Below are 14,963 nucleotides of genomic sequence, written 5' to 3' on the forward strand. Positions count from 1 at the left end.
GGAAAAATGAACAAATCATGTTTGTACTATTACTTTTTGCATGTATAAAAATGCAACACAAACCGATAAACACATCTCAGAGGAAACATATCATAGTATTATGTTAATACTTCTCTATATAAAACTACTCAATTTAACTTTCCGGCAATCTGGTAAACGTGTCCTCAGGGAAAGCTGAATGGGTCATTCCACTGACGGAGGCATCAGAGGAGTAAAAGCTGCAAAAGGCTAGACAATATATACAGCTTAACCCTTTTTACCAGCCCCTGAAATTGTACTGTTAATGTGAGACAGTGAACACAAATTACATTCAATGATATATCAGAAGGATATGTGACTTGTCAAGATTGATTGTTACCTATCAGATATTTCTCCCTTTATATTTCATCTCTGTCTTTTGCAAAACATTGTATATAATTAAAATGACAGTAAACTCTGAAATGTATGTGTGGTAGACAAATAGTACTTTTAGCTTTAGAAACTATTTGCCTTGGCAAAATCTGACTAGTAATCAGGCAAATAGCTTTGCACACATTTATTTCAATTTCTTTTCAAGTTTCAAGCTCTTTGCCTAGGAAATAGGGGCTCAAGCAACCTGGGAAAGTGGTCCCTTGCTCACTACTAACCTGTCAGGCATTCCTTGAAAGTGTCCCTGCTCACCAATAGCTAGCCACCTAGGAGTCCTCAAGGAAAGTGGCCCTTGTTCATCAATATGTGCACAGGCACCCAGGAAAATAGACACTGATCTCCAATAGGTCCCCAGGTACTCCTGAATAGTGGCCCCTGCTTGCTTGATAATAAGCAGTGACAGTGGTACCTGCTTGCCAATAGATGCCCAGTTACCACAGGAAAGTGTCCGTGGTCACCAATATGCTCCTAGGTATCTGAGGAAAGTGGCTCGTGCTCACCAATAGGTGCCCAGGGAAAGTAGCCCCTGCTTGCAAATAGGTGCCCAGGAGCTCCAGGAAAGTGGCCCCAGCTTATCAATAGGCACATAGGCACCCAGGAAAGTGCCCCCTGCTCACAAATAACTGCCTAGGAACTCTCAAGGAAAATACTCACTCATACATGTCCAGGCAACCCAGGAAAGTAGCTCCTGCTCACCAATAGATGGCCTGGTACCCTGGAAAGTGGCCCTGGCTCGCTAATAGATACCCAGGCAATCTGGGAAGTGGTCCCTACTTGCCAATTTATGCCCATGATGGGAAAGTGGCCACATCTCATAATAGGCACCTAGACAACCCAGGAAAGTGGCTGGTGCTTGCTACTAGCTGTCTAGGAACCCTTAAGGAGAATGGGCCCTACACAGCAATATGCACCCAGACACCCTTGGAAAGTAGCCCCTGCTGGCCAATAGGTGCCCAGGCACATAAGGAATTTGATAAGTAAAACAAAAATATTAGCGGAGCACAGGTTTAAAACAGAATTTTTTAAACAACTTTATTTAGAATGAAGCATATAATAAAAATAAAAAACACTTGCAAGTTACACAGGGTCTAACACCAGGAATGTGGCCTATGCTCATCAATAGGAACTAAGGCAACCCAGGAAAGTGTTCTTCAGTTGCTGCCTAGGAAACCTCTAAGAAAGTGACCCCTGTTCATCAATATGTGTCAAAGCATTATGGGAAAGTGGCCCCTGCTCACCAATAGGCACCCAATCACTCCAGGAGCATGGCCCAGCTTGTCAATAGGTGCATAGGGATCCAAGGAAAGTAGGTCCTACTCGGCAACAGCCTCCTAGGAACCCTCAAGGAAAGTGGCCCCTGTTCCCCAATATATGCTAAGGCACCAAAGGAAACGGGCCCCTGCTCACCAATAGATGCCCAGGCACACTAGGAAAGTGGCCCCTGCTTGCCAATAGATGCTCAGGTACTCTGGGAAAGTGACCCCTGATCACTAATAGACAGTGACAGTGGCACCTGCTCACCAGTAGACACCCAAATGCCCCAGGAAAGTTACCCCTGCTCACCAATAATTGTCCAGGCACCTTGGGAAAGTGGCCCCTGCTCATCAATTGGTGACTTGGCACCCCTGCAAAGTGGCCTCTGCTCATCAATAGCCACCTAGGTACCCTTATGGAAAGTGTCCCCTGTTTGCTAATATGCATCCAAGAACTCTGGGAAAGTGGTGAGACGGGGCCTCTTCACCTGGTAGCCTGGGTGACTAGTGACATGCAAGGGGCCACATTTCAAGGGTGCCTGTGTGCCAATTAGTGAGGAGGGGCCACATTCCTTGAGGGTTCCTAGGCAGCTATTGGCAAGCAGGGGCTACTTTCCAAGGGGGCTTAGGTGTGTTTTGACAAGCAGTGGCCACTTTCCTGGGGTGCCTGGAAGCCTATTGGATAGGCTCCAATGCAACCTGGGAAAGTGGCCCCTGCTTGCTAATAGGTGACAAGGCACCCCATAAAAGTTGCCCCTGCTCACCAGTAGCCCTGCATAAACCCTCAAGTAAAGTGGCCTCTGCTCACCAATTTGTACCCAAACACTCTGGGAAAATGGTGAGAAGGTGCCTCTTCACCAGGTAGCCTGGGCGCTTATTGACATGCAGCGGCCACATTCTCAGGGTGCCTGTGCACCAATTAGTGAGGAGGAACCTCTTCCCCTGAGAATTTCCTAAGAGACTGTTGGCAAGCAGGGGCAAATTTCCCAGGGGGCTTGTGTGTGTTTTGATGAGTAGGGGACACTTTCCTAGTATGCCTGGGCTCCTGTTGGTTAGCAGGACCACTTTCCTGTAATAGAAGGGTGCCTATTAGTGAGCAGGGGCCATTTTTCTGGGGTGCATGGCAGCCTATTGGCAAGCAGGGCCCCTTTCTCAAGGTTCCCGTGCACCTATTGGGGCGATCAGGGCCAACATTCCTGAGGCTCCTATTGGCTAGCAGGGCCACTTTCCCGTGACAGCAGGGTGCCTATTAGTGAGCAGGGCCACTTTTTTGTTGTGCCTGGTAGCTTTTTGGAAAGCAGGGGCCACAATTTTGCTAGAATATCTGGTAGTCTATTGGCAAGCAGGGTCACTATTCCAGGTTCTTGGGTGTGTTTTAATGAGCTGGGATGTCTGGGCCCCTATTGGTAAGCAGGGGACGCTTTCACCAGGTTCCTCTGCACATTTTGGAGAGCAGGTGCCAATTTTTCCTGGGTGCCTTGACACCTTTTGGGGTGTCCTGGTGCCTATTGATGAGAGGAGGACTATTTTGTAAGGACCTTGGGTGTGTTTTGATGAGTAGTGGCTACTTTCCTTGGGTGCCTCTGAACCTATTAGTGACCAGAGGCCACTTTCCCAGGGTGTCTGGGAATCTTGTGCTTAGCAGGGACCATTTTCCCAGAGTGCCATGGCTTTGAAAGCTGAAAAAAAAACCATGTACAGATAATTTGAATTTCTGAAAACTATTTGCCTGACTACTAATAAGAGAAAAAAGCTTTTGCCTAGGCAAATAGTTTTTAACCCCTAAAGCCTATTGGACGTAGCTACTACGTCACAGGGTACTTTGCTTAGCATACTCTACTGATGTAATAGCTACATCCAACCATCTGCCTCATGTTGCGGTCCTGGTTGTCAGCTCTACCAGCTAATACTGTAGTCAGAGGCAGAAGGCATCATAATGCTCCCTTTACTATATGAAGGTAGATTGCCAATGCAAACAGTGACTCTGCTTGAAGAGATGCGAAAGAGGCGGGCAGAGGGTGTTGGGATTCTCTAAACTACATAAAAATAAATGTTTAGTGAGGGAGGGGAGAGGGGTCCTCCATACTTCCAGATGGGAGGAGTGGGAGTTATATAAATAAAAAACAAACTATAAACTGGATACCGGCAGACAGCTGCCAGAACCTAAGATGGCGGCACCTAGTGAGATGGAGAAGGGCTAGAGAGCTGTTTGGGGGGGGGGGGGGGTCAGGGAGTTGAGTAGGTGAGGAGTGTTCCATACACTACAGAAATTAAAAATAAATTTGAAAAAATACTCTCCCTGCCAGTACCTAAAATGGTGGTGACAAGTGAAGAGTGGGGGAGAGAATAAAGGTGTTTGGGAGGGATCAGGTAGGGATTAGGAGGTGGGAGGGTAATCTCTACACTATAGATAAAATTAACCTTAGAAGCTACCTCAATAACCCCTTCACTACCGGGAATTTCAGAAATGTGCTGCAGAGCTGCAATTTGTGGCCTTCTAATTGCAAAAAACAATGGCAAAGTCATGCATGTCTGCTATTTCTTAACAAAGGGGATCTGAGAGGAGCTTTTACAAGCATTTGTCTTATGACTGCAGTAGTTGTGTGTCAATAATTTCAGTGAGAAACCCAAAGTTTGGGAATAAGTTAACATATTTTTTTTTTAATATGATCACATTTGGCTTGAAACGGTGGCAAGAAATATACCAAAATGGGCCTATAGGAATACCTTGGGTTTAAATGGAGTGATAGCAAAAATGCTAAAAAATTATCTGGTACTTTGGGCAAGTTTTTCTTTAAAATTCCCGGTCCTTAAGGGGTTAAAAATGAAGAAATACTGAAAATCAATTTGCCAAGGCAACAGCTATTTGCCTACCACAAGTTTTGTCTGGTTATAGAAGGTTGCAACAGGATTGAGCAGAGTACAACAAGGCTGTGATTGTCTTTGGCAGACTGTTACAGAATTAAGCAGGTTATGGTAGGATTTAAAAAGTTTAAGGAATTACACCCTGTAGCATCTCTTATTGCTCTTTCTTCTTTACTATTAGTATTATAATGCAGATTTTAACCACTGGGCACATACCTGTAGGCAGTGTGTTCTCATCCTATATATAAAGAAGGTCAAACACAAGATAAAACTATATAATAATAATAAAAATAAAAGACTAATAATAATATATTACAATTTACTGAAGCAAATATGGCAAATAGTTAGGACTGTCACCAGTCCTAGCATGACCAGGACAGCCCTGTATTTAGAAGGTAAAACTTAAGTTAAAAGTAATTTTAACTTATTTTCAATCACTATAAAAATGTATTTTTTTCAATGTTTAATATGCAAAGTATATTACACATTTGTTTGTTTTTTTACAGTTTACCGTAATACTTTAATAAGCATAACATTCAGTGTTTAGGCATATTTGAAACTGTGTAAAATAAAATGTTTTAGTACAAACATGTGAAACCTTGCTGCAAACCACACCCTCCCCACACACTTATAATTTGCCCTATCTAAATGAGTACCAAAGTGGATGGGCAAAAGGTTGCAACCCTAAAACTAGTATACCTATTGTGATGTCACCTTACAACCACTTCACCTTTTGTCCATTCTTTTCTTAAAAGTCAGACTGTTCATTCATTAAGACATCATAAATAAGTATCAGGGTATAAATGGTCAGAGTATAGTAAATAGAGGCACAAAAGTGTACAGAGGAGAACAAGAAGAAGGAGAGTCCAAGCAAAGAGGATTAGAGAACTTGAACAATCAGCAGGAGTTTCTCTTCTGATCACTCTGAACACTCCGGGCTAGGCTAGTAAAATAGAGCAACAGAGATGCTGAAGATCCATGAAAAGGAGCAATTAGTTAAGGCAAAATTGTGGACCCAGCCTTTGCCAATATTGACCGTCAGAAGGAGACTTGTCTGCTTTGCCGTAGAATAATTCTTCAGATCAATTACTTTGTCCCACAGGAAGGCTTAAAAGTGATAATAATATATTCTGGAGCATCATACACCCTCACACAGTATGGCAATATTTATATACTCATTTTATAGGTTGAACTCAATGGACTTCTGTCTTCTTTCAACCTCATCTAATAAGTTAATTATTATAATGAGTCTTGTCATACCTGAGGACACAGATTGCTTAATGGAATATGAAACTGGAGACCTGCGAATGGGCACTCCCTGTCGCCATGCATTTTTTTATGCTACCTACATATCAAGATGGTTGCTACAGCATGAGACTTGTCCACTTTGACATAGAAGAATTCCTCTGAACAAGCACTTTGTCCCACAGGAAGGGGTAGAAGGGAGAGTTATATATTCTAATCTAGACCATCGTACACCCTCACACTGTATGGCAATATTTATATACTCATTTCATAGGTTGAACTATATGGACTTCTGTTATTTTCAACCTTATCTACTATGTTATGTATTATAAATGAGTCTTGTCGTACTTGAGGATACAAATTAAGTTAATAAGGCAACAGTGTCTAGTGTTTATTCCCTTCTTTGAACCAAATGACTGAATGAAAATTAATAAAAAAATAAAATAGAGCATGACTTTAAAATCAGCTGTGACCCATCAGCAGCTAAACATCCCATCAGCAGCTAAACATCCCATCAGCAGCTAATCATCCCATCAGCAGCTAAACATCCCATCAGTAGCTAAACATTGCATCAGCAGCTAATCATCCCATTAGCAGCTAATCATCCCATCAACAGCTAAACATCACATCAGCTTCTAAACATCCCATCAGCAGCTAAACATCCCATCAGCAGCTAAACATCCCATCAGCAGCTAAACATCCCATCAGCTTCTAAACATCCCATGAGCAGCAAATCATCCCATCAGCAGCTAAACATCCCATCAGCAGTTAATCATCCCATCAGCTTCTAAACATCCCATCAGCTTCTAAACATCCCATCAGCAGCTAAACTATGTGAAGATTTACACAGTATTATGCAATTATGTTTTTCTTCCTTTTGGAAAACAATGTTTAAATTATTTGTATTTATGTGATTATTTCCATTAAAGACTCTATTCACTTTGAATATATTCCTACATACTGGTTGGTCTGTATTATTATTACTATGTGTGTGTGGTTTTTCTTACCCCCTCCCCGTGTCTCTCTTCCCCCTCCCCCGTGTCTCTCTCTGATCAGCCAATAGAATGCAATCTCAATCTGATTGGCTGATTGGATCAGCCAATCGGATTGAACTTGAATCTGATTGGCTGATTCAATCAGCCAATCAGATTATTTCTACATTAACTTAATTCCGATTGGCTGATAGAATCCTATCAGCCAATCGGAATTTGAGGGACGCCATCTTGGATGACGTCACTTAAAGGAACCTTCATTCATCTGTATTCGTCGGTGAAGAAGGATGTTTCGTGCCGGAGGTCTTGAAGATGGAGCCGCTCCTCGTCGGATGGATGAAGATACAAGATGCCGCTTGGATTAAGATGTCTGCCTGTCCGGATGTCCTCTTCTGCCCGGATAGGATGAAGACTTCTGCCGGTCTGGATGTCCTCTTCTGCCCCATCGAATGAAGACTTCGGCCCGGTTGGGTGAAGACGACTCAAGGTAGGGAGATCTTCAGGGGGGTAGTGTTAGGTTTATTTAAGGGGGGTTTGGGTTAGAGTAGGGGTATGTGGGTGGTGGGTTGTAATGTTGGGGGTGGTATTGTGGGGGTTTTTTACAGGCAAAAGAGCTGATTACTTTGGGGCATGCCCCGCAAAAAGCCCTTTTAAGGGCTGGTAAGGTAATAGAGCTGTTAACTTTTGTAATTTAGATTAGGGTAGGGAATTTTTTTATTTTGGGGGGCTTTGTTATTTTATTAGGGGGCTTAGAGTAGGTGTAATTAGCTTAAAAATATTGTAATCTTTTTTTATCTTTTGTAATTTAGTGGGGTTTTTTTGTAATTTAGTTTAGTTTATTTAATTGTATGTAATTGTAGGTAATTTATTTAATTAATTTATTGATAGTGTAGTGTTAGGTTTAATTGTAACTTAGGTTAGGATTTCTTTTACAGGTAATTTTGTAATTATTTTAACTAGGTAGCTATTAAATAGTAAATAACTATTTAATAGCAACTAAACAATCAGCAGCTAATCATCCCATCAGCAGCTAAACATCCCATCAGCAGCTAAACATCCCATCAGCAGCTAAACATACCATCAGCAGCTAAACATCCCTTTAGCAGCTAAACATCCCATTAGCAGCTAAACATCCCATCAGCAGCTAATCATCCCATCAGCAGCTAATCATCCCATTAGCAGCTAATCATCCCATCAGCAGCTAAACATCCCATCAACTTCTAAACATCCCATCAGCAGCTAAACATCCCATCAGCTTCTAAACACCCCATCAGCAGCTAAACATCCCATCAGCTTCTAAACATCCCATCAGCAGCAAATCTCATCAGCAGCTAAACATCCCATCAGCAGCTAAACATCCCTTTAGCAGCTAAACATCCCATTAGCAGCTAAACATCCCATCAGCAGCTAATCATCCCATCAGCAGCTAATCATCCCATCAACTTCTAAACATCCCATCAGCAGCTAAACATCCCATCAGCTTCTAAACATCCCATCAGCAGCTAAACATCCCATCAGCTTCTAAACATCCCATCAGCAGTAAATCTCATCAGCAGCTAAACATCCCATCAGCAGCTAATCATCCCATATTCCCATCAGCAGCTAAACATCCCATCAGCAGCTAATCATCCCATCAGCAGCTAAACATCCCATCAGCAACTAAACATCCCATCAGCAGCTAAACATCCCATCAGCTTATAAACATCACATCAGCAGCTAATCATCCCATCAGCAGCTAAACATCCCATCAGCTTCTAAACATCCCATCAGAAGCAAATCATCCCATCAGCAGCTAAACATCCCATCAGCAGCTAATCATCCCATCAGCTTCTAAACATCCCATCAGCAGCTAAACTATGTGAAGATTTACACAGTATTATGCTATTATGTTTTTCTTCCTTTTGGAAAACAATGTTTAAATTATTTGTATTTATGTGATTATTTCCATTAAAGACTCTTTTCACTTTGAATATATTCCTACATACTGGTTGGTCTGTATTTTTATTACTATGTTTGTGGTTTTTCTTACACATTTTTTAATTTTATATTTATTTCTGTGTTAACCACATTATTTTGATTGGGAATTTTTTTTTATTTTGGGGGGCTTTGTTATTTTATTAGGGGGCTTAGAGTAGGTGTAATTAGCTTAAAAATATTGTAATCTTTTTTTATCTTTTGTAATTTAGTGGGGGTTTTTTGTAATTTAGTTTAGTTTATTTAATTGTATGTAATTGTAGGTAATTTATTTAATTAATTTATTGATAGTGTAGTGTTAGGTTTAATTGTAACTTAGGATTTATTTTACAAGTAATTTTGTAATTATTTTAACTAGGTAGCTATTAAATAGTAAATAACTATTTAATAGCAATTGTACCTAGTTAAAATAAATACAAAGTTGCATGTAAAATAAATATAAATCCTAAAATAGCTACAATATAATTATTCGTTATATTGTAGCTATATATTAGGGTTTATTTTACAGCTAAGTATTGAGTTTTAAATAGGAATACTTTAGTTAATAATATTTAATTTATTTCATTAGATTAAAGTTATATTTAATTTAGGGGGGCCTTAGGGTTAGGGTTAGACTTAGCTTTAGGGGTTAATACATTTATTAGAGTAGCGGCGAGGTCCGGTAGGCAGATTAGGGGTTAATACTTGAAGTTAGGTGGCAGCGATGTTAGGGAGGGCAGATTAGGGGTTAATACTATTTATTATAGTGTTTGTGAGGCGGGAGTGCGGCGGTTTAGGGGTTAATAACTTTATTAGCGTAGCGGCGAGGTCCGGTCGGCAGATTAGGGGTTAATAAGTGTAGGTAGGTGGCAGCGATTTTGGGGGGGCAGATTAGGGGTTAATAAATATTATGTAGGTGTCAGCGATGTTAGGGGCAGCAGATTAGGGGTTCATAGGTATAATGTAGGTGGCGGCAATGTGCGGTCGGCAGATTAGGGGTTAAAAAAAATTATTATAGTGGCGGCAATGTGGGGGGATCTCGGTTTAGGGGTACATAGGTAGTTTATGGGTGTTAGTGTACTTTATAGCATAGTAGTTAAGAGCTTTATAAACCGGCGTTAGCCCAGAAAGCTCTTAACTACTGACTTTTTTCTGCGCCTGGAGTCTTGTCGATAGAGGGTGTACCGCTCACTTCAGCCAAGACTCTAAATACCAGCGTTAGGAAGATCCCATTGAAAAGATAGGATACGCAATTGGCGTAAGTGGATCTGCGGTATGGAAAAGTCGCGGCTTGGAAGTGAGCGTTAGACCCTTTCCTGGCTGACTCTAAATACCAGCGGGCAGCCAAAAGCAGCGTTAGGAGCCCTTAACGCTGCTTTTGATGGCTAACGCAGAACTCTAAATCTAGGCGGAAGACTTTAAATGGGAAACAGCATTATAAACCTAATTAAATAGATTGTATCATCATCAAACTAAGTTTAATAAACAAAAACATTTGCTAAACCGCACCTAATAAAATGATCACACAAACACAGACTGTATCATCATCATCAAACTAAGTTTAATGAACAAAAACAAAATAATCACACAACAGACTGCATCATCATCAAACTAAGTTTAATGAAGAAAAACATTTGTTTACTTGCATTTTTCTGCAGCTAAGGGAAGTGGCTGCTAGATCTTGTTCTTTTAAAAATGGCTCCATTGCTCAGGTCTGGTTATACACTGATTAATTTCAGCCTGCCTGTGTTTAATCACACAACAGACTGTATCATCATCAAACTAAGTTTAATGAACAAAAACGTTTTTTACTTGCCTTTTTCTGCAAACAGTTCTCTGCATTGAGTCTGCATCTAAGGGAAGTGGCTGCTAGATCTTGTTCCTTTGAAAGCTGATCCATTGATCACGTCTGACTTGCTTTTCTTTGCATGTGTTTGCTGCAACACAAGCGGACAGCTCCACCTACTGGCTATTTTAATGTATGAATGTGCTAATGCTTTCAATAGCAGTCAATGCTTGAAAAAAATATAATATATATATAAATAAATACACACACACATAAATATATATTATATATGTAGACACACAAACATTATATATGTATACATACACACACATTGAGTATATATATATATTTATATATTTATTATTTATATTTATTTATATTTAGCAGCTAAACATCCCATCAGCAGCTAAACATCCCATCAGCACTAAACATCCCATTAGCAGCTAAACATCCCTTCAAAAGCTAATCATCCCATCAGCAGCTAATCATCCCATCAGCAGCTAAACATCCCATCAGCTTCTAAACATCCCATCAGCTTCTAAACATCCCATCAGCAGCTAAACATCCCATCAACACTAAACATCCCATCAGCAGCTAAACATCCCATCAGCACTAAACATCCCATCAGCAGCTAAACATCCCTTCAGCAGCTAAACATCCCTTCAAAAGCTAATCATCCCATCAGCAGCTAATCATCCCATCAGCAGCTAAACATCCCATCAGATTCTAAACATCCCATCAGCAGCTAAACATCCCATCAGCTTCTAAACATCCCATCAGCAGCTAAACATCCCATCAGCAGCTAAACATCCCATTAGCTTCTAAACATCCCATCAGCAGCAAATCATCTCATTAGCAGCTAAACATCCCATCAGCAGCTAATCATCCCATCCCATCAGCAGCTAATCATCCCATCAGCAGCTAAACATCCCATGAGCAGCTAAACATCCCATCAGCAGCTAAACATCCCATCAGCAGCTAAACATCACATCAGCTTCTAAACATCCCATCAGCTTCTAAACATCCCATCAGCAGCTAAACATCCCATCAGCTTCTAAACATCCCATCAGCAGCAAATCATCTCATCAGCAGCTAAACATCCCATCAGCAGCTAAACATCCCATCAGCAGCTAAACATCTCATCAGCAGCTAAACATCCCATCAGCAGCTAAACATCCCATCAGCAGCTAAACATCCCATCAGCAGCTAATCATCGCATGAGTGTTGCTTTTCATTTCTGAAACAAAATCATTTTCACTGCACTTGTTTATTGGCTAGAAAGAGGTGAATATATTTACAAATACATAATATGTTTCAGAGGGGTAAGAAGATATTAATCTTACATTTATAATACCTATTTTAGAAATATAGCCAGTCAACCCACTCAGTACAGCTAGTAAATTATACATCCATTTTAAAAAGACATTGAAGGGATATAAAACAGTGCTCCCTTGGTTAAAACAAATATGTTAAATCAAAGTAAATATAAAAAGAAAAAGATTGTGTAAAAAAAAAAAAACTTACTTGTTTTCTTGCAAAATTAGCACTTAGAATTTGTCACTGTAGCCCCTGCCCTCAGTGTGACAAGAGTGGAAACCCCAATATTTTTTTTCTTGATTCAGGTACTTTTAAACAATTTTCCAATTTACATATGTTATCTCATTTGCTTTGTTCTATTAGTACAGTATTATTTGTTGTAGAAGCAGCAATGCACTACTGGAAGCTAGCTGAACATATCAAGTGAGCCAATAGCAAGAGGCATATGTGTGCAGTCACCGATCAGCAGCTCCTGAGACTACCTAGGTATCATTTTCAGCAAATTATACCTAGAGAACAAAACAAATTAAATAATAATAGAAGTACATTGAAAAGTTGTTTAACCCTTTGAGTGCTAAGCACTTTCCCAACTGGGTGCTAAGGTTTTTTAAAGGTATTTTTTATTTTATATTTTTAAAAACATATTTTTTTTTATTCATTTCATTTATATCCACAAGACTTACACTGTTGGAAAGCTTAGACGATTACCTTTCCAACGGTGGGTCTTGGGGGTCTGTAGCTGCTTAGATGCCTGAGATAAAGGCTTCTAAGCAGCATGCCCCCTGCTCCTATATTTAACATTGTTAATGTTAAATAAAGTTGCTCGGTGACGTCATTACATACCCCCCAACTGTCCCGATTTTCTAGGGACAGTCCCAATTTTAGGGGTCTGTCCCCCTGTCCTGGGTTGCTAGCCATCTGTCCCGATTTGCCCCAAGCATTAAAAAAAAAAAAAATTAAAATTCTGTTGGGCCCATACTCAGAAGCAGCTGACTTTGCTCTCACAGGGTTAGATACCTGTTAGATTCCCTGTGGAAAATTAATGGTGTGTGGGTTAAGCAGGAGTAAGAAGGCTGTATACACTCTGACCACGGGTAATGGTGACCTCTCTAACCTACCTCTGGTAGAGATGATGTCTAACCCCTGGTGATAATACTAGCATGCCTTCAGTTTTACACAATGAGCAGTGCTAATACCAGGGTAACGAACAGTGGCAGCCGCAGACTGCCAGCTAATGCCAACCCCAGGACCCCAAACAATGAATTACAGATACCCATATATGATGTAGTGTGTGTGTCTATCTGTATCCATAACTGTGTGTGTGTATCTGTATGTATAAGTTTATGCTATGTAGTGTGTGTGCCTGCATGTATAAATGTAAGCTATGTAGTGTGTGTATCTGAATGTATAAGTGTATACTATGTAGTGTGTGTGTATCTGCATGTATAAATGTAAGCTATGTAGTGTGTGTATGTGCATCTGCATGTATAAATGTGTATCTGCATGTATAAGTGTATGCTATGTAGTGTGTGTGTGTGTCTGCATGTATAAGTGTTTACTATGTAGTGTCTGTGTATCTGCATGTATAAGTGTTTACTATGTAGTGTCTGTGTATCTGCATGTATAAGTATATGTGGCATGTATAAGTGTATGCTATGTAATGTGTGTGTGTGTGTGTGTGTGTGTATCTGCCTGTATAAGTGTATGCTATGTAGTGTGTGTGTGTGTATCTTCGTGTGTAAGTGTATGCTATTTAGTGTGTGTGATTCTTCATGTGTAAGTGTATGCTATGTAGTGTGTATGCATCTGCATGTATAAGTGTATGCTATGTAGTGTGTATCTGCATGTATAAGTGTATGCTATGTAGTGTGTGTGTATCTGCATGTGTAAGTGTATGCTATGTAATGTGTGTGTATCTGCATGTATAAGTGTATACTATGTAGTGTGTGTGTGTGTATCTACATGTATAAGTGTATGCTATGTAGTGTGTGTGTATCTGCATGTATAAGTGTATGCTATGTAGTGTGTGTGTGTGTATCTGCATGTGTAAGTATATGCTATGTAGTGTGTGTGTGTGTATCTGCATGTGTAAGTGTATGCTATGTAGTGTGTGTGTGTATCTGCATGTATACATGTATACTATGTAGTGTGCTACTGTGCATTGTTGCTGACTTTAAAGGCCAGAATTTAGAATATTAATGGGGAATGCAGAGAGCAGTTTTAAAGAATTTATTATTAAATGTCCAATTAAGATAAAAATATTTAGCAATGTCTTTGCAAAGGCTAATTAAATACATAGCTCACATAGCCATACCAGTGGTTTGAGCTTGTGTTTGATGTGCTGCCTGTGTATTAAAATATATGCCTTTTTTTAGAATGTTATTTATATTACTTTGGTCTTATGATTTTTTTAAGCCCCGCCCACCACATTTCAAATTTTATGCCGCGGGGGATGGAGTGTCCCTCTTTTGAATTTTGAAATGTTGGGAGGTATGTCATCACATCATTGCGCGTGATGTCACCATGTGTAACGTGATCCCCGGCGATGCCTGTTACTATGCAGGCCCTATCGCCGGGGTAGGAGCGGTTGGGAGCCCCCAGATCTCCCTGGGGGCTGCTAGATCTTGTTCCTTTAAAAACGGCTCCATTGCTCAGGTCTGGTTATACACTGATTAATTTCAGCCTGCCTGTGTTTAATCACACAACAGACTGTATCATCATCAAACTAAGTTTAATGAACAAAAACATTTTTTACTTGCCTTTTTCTGCAAACAGTTCTCTGCATTGAGTCTGCATCTAAGGGAAGTGACTGCTAGATCTTGTTCCTTTGAAAGCTGATCCATTGATCACGTCTGACTTGCTTTTCTTTGCATGTGTTTGCTGCAACACAAGCGGACAGCTCCACCTACTGGCTATTTTAATGTATGCATGTGCTAATGCTTTCAATAGCAGTCAATGCTTGAAAAAAATATAATATATATATAAATACACACACACATAAATTATATATTTATACATACACACACATTGAGTATATATATATATATATATATATATATATATATATATATATATATATATATATATATATATATATATATATATATTTTATATATATATATATATATATATATATAAATATAT

Source organism: Bombina bombina, chromosome 2, assembly GCF_027579735.1.
Source record: "Bombina bombina isolate aBomBom1 chromosome 2, aBomBom1.pri, whole genome shotgun sequence".
NCBI classification, from domain to species: Eukaryota; Metazoa; Chordata; class Amphibia; order Anura; family Bombinatoridae; genus Bombina; species Bombina bombina.